We start from the raw sequence: 6,986 nt of genomic DNA on the forward strand, positions 1-6,986 counted from the left end.
AGGGATAGACAATGACAGTATCCCGTCGCTATAGAGTCCAACGCTGCTGAGGCATTTGGAAAGTCCAATCCACTTCTTAATGTAGGCGTTCACTAGCCTTTCTAGTCGATTGGCATGATTTCCGCACATTGTCAGTGGCCACAGTAGTCTGGGTAACAACCCAAACTGGAAGCACCAGAGCTTCAGTTTCCCTGGGAGTGCAGTGTTGTTAATCTGCCTGTGGTCATTAGCCAAGTTCTGCCTTAGTTGTTCAAGTTGCCAGGTATCATTGAGGTCTGCATTATACCACCTTCCCAGGCTCTTGATGGACTTCTCTAAGACTGTTGGAATTGGTTCTCCACTAATATAGAATTGCTCAGCTGTCAGTGTTCCTTTTATGATGGAGATGCTGCGAGATTTAATTGGCTCAAACTCCATTCTTGCCCATTTGATGTTTTCCTGGAGCTCCTGTAGCAATCACCTAGTACATGATTTTGTTGTTGTAATGATGGTCATGTCATCCATGTAGGCTCTAATGGGAGGAAGACGAAGGCCACTCTTGAGTCTCTCACTCCCACTACCCACTGAGATACCTGCATGACCAACTCCATTGGCATGATAAAGGCCAGAGGGGACAACAACAACACACATTCATCTAGAATCTAATATGGGATCGCATCATACTACCGTATATCACTGTTGTGAGGTGGCGACAAGGCAAAGCAAACGTAGCCTATGTTTTACCTGATGGGGTACAATGTTGCTGTTGAGGTGTTTCTGCTGCTCCTGTTGCTGATGGTGCTGGAGGGCAGGGCTGTGCTGATCTGAGACTGTAGACATTAAAAAGTCCATAGGAGAGATGGTAGCTGATTAAACAAGTTTTATGAGATAATAGCACAATGCAAAGATTGGTGACAGCGCTTGGAACCATAAGGGAACAAAAAACTGAGCAATAAACAAGCCTCTGCCTGTGAATCAATCTTTGCCTCTCTTCCTCCTTCATCTCCTCATCTCATCTATCACTCTCCACTTGCTGTCCATCTGAGAACAAGACACAACTTGCTATTGCAATAAATTATTATTTAATTATCCACACTTAACAACTCTTACACTTAATCTATAATAAAATGATAACAAAAATGTTAGACAAGCAAAACATTCCCGTTGTGCTTATTATTATTTTTATACTGGAATACCTCTCCAACAACTGGTACATGTGTTAATGTTACCTGTGCTCTTTGTAATCCAGCTGCTGAGGGATCCACTGCCTTTAGTAGCCTCACACAGCTCCTACTGTTTCCTCCTCATGTCCTTACCAGCCATGTCTGGACAATGTTATATTATGAGTAATAATTTTTAAAAAAATCCATATACATAAAACACACACATGCACGTACACACAGTGACATTTTAGACCTTCTTCAGAATACTGTCTATACTATGGGCATCATGGTGCTGATCCAGAATCCTTCCCTTATTATTTATTACTAGAGCTACAATAATAAAGCAATGAGGGTGAAAAAGTAATAAATATGAAATAATGTATTTAAAAGGAAAAGAAAGGAGCCAGCTGAGTCTGTTCGGGCATCTGACAAGAATGCCTCCTGGGCGCCTCCTGGGTGAGGTGTTCTGGGCATGTCCCACCAGGAGAGAAACTATATCTCTCGGCTGGCCTGGGAACGCCTTGGTGTTCCCCTGGAAAAGGTAGAGGAGGTGGCTGTGGAGAGGGAGGCCTGGGCTTCTCTGCTTAGGCTGCTGCCCCCGCGACCCAGCCCCGGATAAAGCAGAAGAAGATGGATGGATGGATAATGTATTTATGATGATTCCATTTGTTTCACTATCCACTCTGTGCAGGGAGAAAGCTTATTAAATGTCTAAACTGTAGAGATACAATAATTTTACTGCTGTAAAATCAGCATTTTGTCTTATTTAAAATATAAATCTAATATAATCTGTTTCTTAATGTGTGTTCTTTAAAATACAGCATGTTTTTTTAAAATATTATAATTATAATAATCCATTATTATGTGGACATGCATATTAGATCGTTTTAAGTGAAATATAATCCCTCCAGAAAGGCAGGAAAAGCCCTGTAACTTACTTTAAAACTAAATATGTTCCCTAAAACGGTGACAGAGCTACAGACCCATGACAGCCTTACCCAGTGAGCCAGCAGCTATGACCAGCACTACTTGTGCAGTTAATAAAAGGACAGGTAAAGTTTGTTGTGCTGTTACACACACAGCACGCTCATTTGTTTCAGTTCGTCAGTTGCAACAAGACAGCTTACCAACGTGTACGTAATAAGCTAATACTGCTGTGTGCTATAGACTACAGTGTGCGCTGTACACCTACTTACTGGTTTTGTCGCATCAGCCTGTGTCTCTGAGTTAATTTGTGTTTATCCTGCAGCTCCGGACAGCAAAAAATGTGTGTGCTGTTTGTGAGCTTGTTTCCGGCTCGTAACCAGCGCGTTCTGCTGTCAAGGGCGATCATTGGTTAATGGTGATCATGTGACTGATGCAAGCCAGATCCTTTTATTTAGCAAAACTGTGATTAATAGTGAAATATTATTGTTGCAGGGCACAGACACGACTCAACACGCACACACACATTTTTTTTTTTTAAAATGCCTCAAAAAAGGGCACTTTGGGCACCCATCAGGAAAGGGGCGGGTGCTCAAGAAATATTTGAAATACAGTGGCTTGCAAAAGTATTCGGCCCCCTTGAACTTTTCCACATTTTGTCACATTACAGCCACAAACATGAATCAATTTTATTGGAATTCCAGGTGAAAGACCAACACAAAGTGGTGTACACGTGAGAAGTGGAACGGAAATCATACATGATTCCAAACATTTTTTACAAATAAATAACTGAAAAGTGGGGTGTGCGTAATTATTCAGCCCCCTGAGTCAATACTTTGTAGAACCACCTTTTGCTGCAATTACAGCTGCCAGTCTTTTAGGGTATGTCTCTACCAGCTTTGCACATCTACAGACTGAAATCCTTGCCCATTCTTCTTTGCAAAACAGCTCCAGCTCAGTCAGATTAGATGGACAGTGTTTGTGAACAGCAGTTTTCAGATCTTGCCACAGATTCTCGATTGGATTTAGATCTGGACTTTGACTGGGCCATTCTAACACATGGATATGTTTTGTTTTAAACCATTCCATTGTTGCCCTGGCTTTATGTTTAGGGTCGTTGTCCTGCTGGAAGGTGAACCTCCGCCCCAGTCTCAAGTCTTTTGCAGACTCCAAGAGGTTTTCTTCCAAGATGGCCCTGTATTTGGCTCCATCCATCTTCCCATCAACGCTGACCAGCTTCCCTGTCCCTGCTGAAGAGAAGCACCCCCAGAGCATGATGCTGCCACCACCATATTTGACAGTGGGGATGGTGTGTTCAGAGTGATGTGCAGTGGTAGTTTTCCGCCACACATAGCGTTTTGCATTTTGGCCAAAAGTTCCATTTTGGTCTCATCTGACCAGAGCACCTTCTTCCACATGTTTGCTGTGTCCCCACATGGCTTGTGGCAAACTGCAAACGGGACTTCTTATGGTTTTCTGTTAACAATGGCTTTCTTCTTGCCACTCTTCCATAAAGGCCAACTTTGTGCAGTGCACGACTAATAGTTGTCCTATGGACAGATTCCCCACCTGAGCTGTAGATCTCTGCAGCTCGTCCAGAGTCACCATGGGCCTCTTGGCTGCATTTCTGATCAGCGCTCTCCTTGTTCGGCCTGTAAGTTTAGGTGGACGGCCTTGTCTTGGTAGGTTTACAGTTGTGCCATACTCCTTCCATTTCTGAATGATCACTTGAACAGTGCTCCGTGGGATGTTCAAGGCTTGGGAAATCTTTTTGTAGCCTAAGCCTGCTTTAAATTTCTCAATAACTTTATCCCTGACCTGTCTGGTGTGTTCTTTGGACTTCATGGTGTTGTTGCTCCCAATATTCTCTTAGACAACTTCTGAGGCCATCACAGACCAGTTGTGGAGCTGTTTTGCAAAGAAGAATGGGCAAGAATTTAAGTCTCTAGATGTGCAAAGCTGGTAGAGACATACCCTAAAAGACTGGCAGCTGTAATTGCAGCAAAAGGTGGGTCTACAAAGTATTGACTCAGGGGGCTGAATAATTACGCACACCCCACTTTTCAGTTATTTATTTGTAAAAAATGTTTGGAATCATGTATGATTTTCGTTCCACTTCTCACGTGTGCACCACTTTGTATTGGTCTTTCACCTGGAATTCCAATAAAATTGATTCATGTTTGTGGCTGTAATGTGACAAAATGTGGAAAAGTTCAAGGGGGCCGAATACTTTTGCAAGCCACTGTATTTCCAAAGCTAGAATTACACTGACTGATGTTACACAAGAGTCCAGCGATGAAGGGCTCACAGACACTGCCTTAAGATGTGGATGGTAAACAGATGACAAGCCTCATAGGTATCTCTATATATCTAAATAGTATGGATATACAATATTTAATCTTGATTATTTCCTATTTATTATAGATAGATGCAATTCAACTGGGGCAGATTGTACACACACTTTGCTTCACTACTGCACCACTGCTAACCGTTGCTCTTTGAAGCTTCACTGCCCGTCCACCCACTGAACACAGAAGAGAGAGAGGGAGAGACGCAGACAGCCAGACAAACTTATTATCACCATAATAGTTCCACATTTTGAAATGTGGCTAAGTCTTTCAATAAGGCCACCAAGTAAGGAAAATTTAGGTTAAATAAATCACCAAATATTTAAAAATTTAATGACATTTAATTCAGATGGTGAGGTAATTGTTTCAGATCTGTGGTTTTAGGGTTCTTGAGTTTGTTAATTTCATTATAAATTAAAGTATGAGCAGTTCAGAAGGTCTGCAATTTGTATCTGAACTGGGACTGTGCATGATGCAGAGGTGGAGATTGGAGGTCTTGATTGAACTACAAAGCTTGTAATCATGTTTCCTGTTGTTTGAACTGTGTGTGTTTGTGTTCAGACTTTAAACCAGAGCCAGACGTCGTCTACTCTTCACTGAAGTAGTCCACCAGTCCAACCACTGACGTCCAGCTGCTGGTCTCTACCTGGACCCCCAGCACCTCAGACCAGTGAACATCCACATCTTATGTGTTATTTTTTTACTTATTTAAAAAATAAGATTAAAAAAATCTATTAATAATACAAATAAAAAAATGATAAGTTTGTAATTTTAACTGGAGTTTTAAAAGTGTTTTTTCCAAAATCAGTAATAATTATGCATGTATATATATATTGTTTTCACACATTTCGTTTTCACTGTTATTTTATATTTAAAATATCACTCAAACACCTTGTTCTTATTGCCCCCAGCAGCTATCAGGTGTGTCTACATTAAAAAGCTTTTATTCTGTGTTATTTTCCTTGTGTGGTTCTGTGGGTTTCACTTAGATGTCAGATGGAAAATTTGACTTCTTTCAGTTTGGTTGTGGCTAACACATGCAGACATCTTTCACTGCAGAAAAGAAAAAACAAACAAACAAGCATTTAAACCACAGCAGCAGAAACTATTTAGTATCTGTCAATACTGCAACAAAGATGTATTAAAGAAAGGGAGAAATTACCTGCATGTTGTAAGTCACATTAAAACCAACCTGGCTGGTTGCATATGAGAGCATGAGGGTGGGAATGGATTTTTGTATCTGTGTGTGCCTGTATGTCTGTGTCTATATGTCAGGTCGGGTATCAGACGCCACCTCTCTAGGGACATCTCTCTCCCCCCACCACTCCCCCTGCCAGTGGGAGACGCCCTCAGTCATCGGTGCGTTGGTGGTTCTTTGTATCCGGGGCTGCTTGTCGGGGCCTGGAGCCTGGGGGTCGCTCGGGCCACTTCGGGGGTCTGGGACTCGGTCACTCTGGCACAGCTGGCTGCCGGCGGAGCTCCCAGGCACGTCACTGCAACCCCCCCTGGCTTATGCTCCGCGGCTGCTGAGTGACCCCTCATCTGGGACTCTCCTCAGCTCTTTCTGGGATAGCATGCTGCCCTCTGTTGGTCTTCCTTGGTCTCTTGTGTTCTGAGGGCCTCTGGATGTCTGGAGTCTTGATCTCCTCCATACCTGCTTCATGCCCTGGAGGTCGGGGCAGTGGCCCCCCCACACCCTCTAGCAGATCGTTACATGAAGGAACCTTTTAAAAACAAGCGCGTTCATGCTCACAGGTGCACACACGGGTGCTCGCACACACAAACTACACCCTTTTTGGCTCCTACCTCAAAGCACACTGTGCGCTGTCGATCTCACGTGCTGCATAATAATGTTTAATATTTAGTATTTACTGTTATATTCCCATAGATCATCGTGATGTTGTTTATTATATTGCTCTTTTTTTCTTCTGCTTGTTTTCTCTTTTTTCTTTCTAAACAGGTGATCCAGGTGATTGATTATGTATTTTTTGTCTGCTTATTTTGTTGGTTTTTGTTTTTTGCCCTTTATCACCGTCCCTCTTCCCCGCTGTTTTCTTTCCCTCCTTTCTTTTCCCCATTCAAGTCTGTCCCGTATTTAGCAAGTGAAAATAAAATAAAATAAACAATAAAAGGTGAATCAAATGGACCATTACGGCAAGGCTTGGATGGTCCATTTGGTAAAGTAAATCCGTTGGGCATCTTTCTTCGCCTTTAGACAATAATTCTGATGGCAAAAGAACCAAACGGGACAGGCAAAAAAAAACAACAAAAAAAAAAACAACCTGGCTGCCATGGCAAAAATTTTGTTTTAATTAATGAACTGTTCAATTTTAAGAAAAAAATAACCCGATTTTTTGGCAGCAGCTTCTAAAATGACTCTTTACATTTATTATTATTCCGAACCCCTAATTTTTAACTCTTGTGCGCTGAACAAAAACAAAACAATTCAATTTTGGTAACATGGACTAGAAAGTCACTGAGTGTTCAAGTATAGTTTCTCCAACTGGGAAACATCCGCAGTGTAACACTCAGAGCTTTAACATGAACCCAGAGAACTGATGTTTTTAGAAAT

This window comes from Oreochromis aureus, linkage group 3 (assembly GCF_013358895.1).
Source record: "Oreochromis aureus strain Israel breed Guangdong linkage group 3, ZZ_aureus, whole genome shotgun sequence".
Taxonomy (NCBI): domain Eukaryota; kingdom Metazoa; phylum Chordata; class Actinopteri; order Cichliformes; family Cichlidae; genus Oreochromis; species Oreochromis aureus.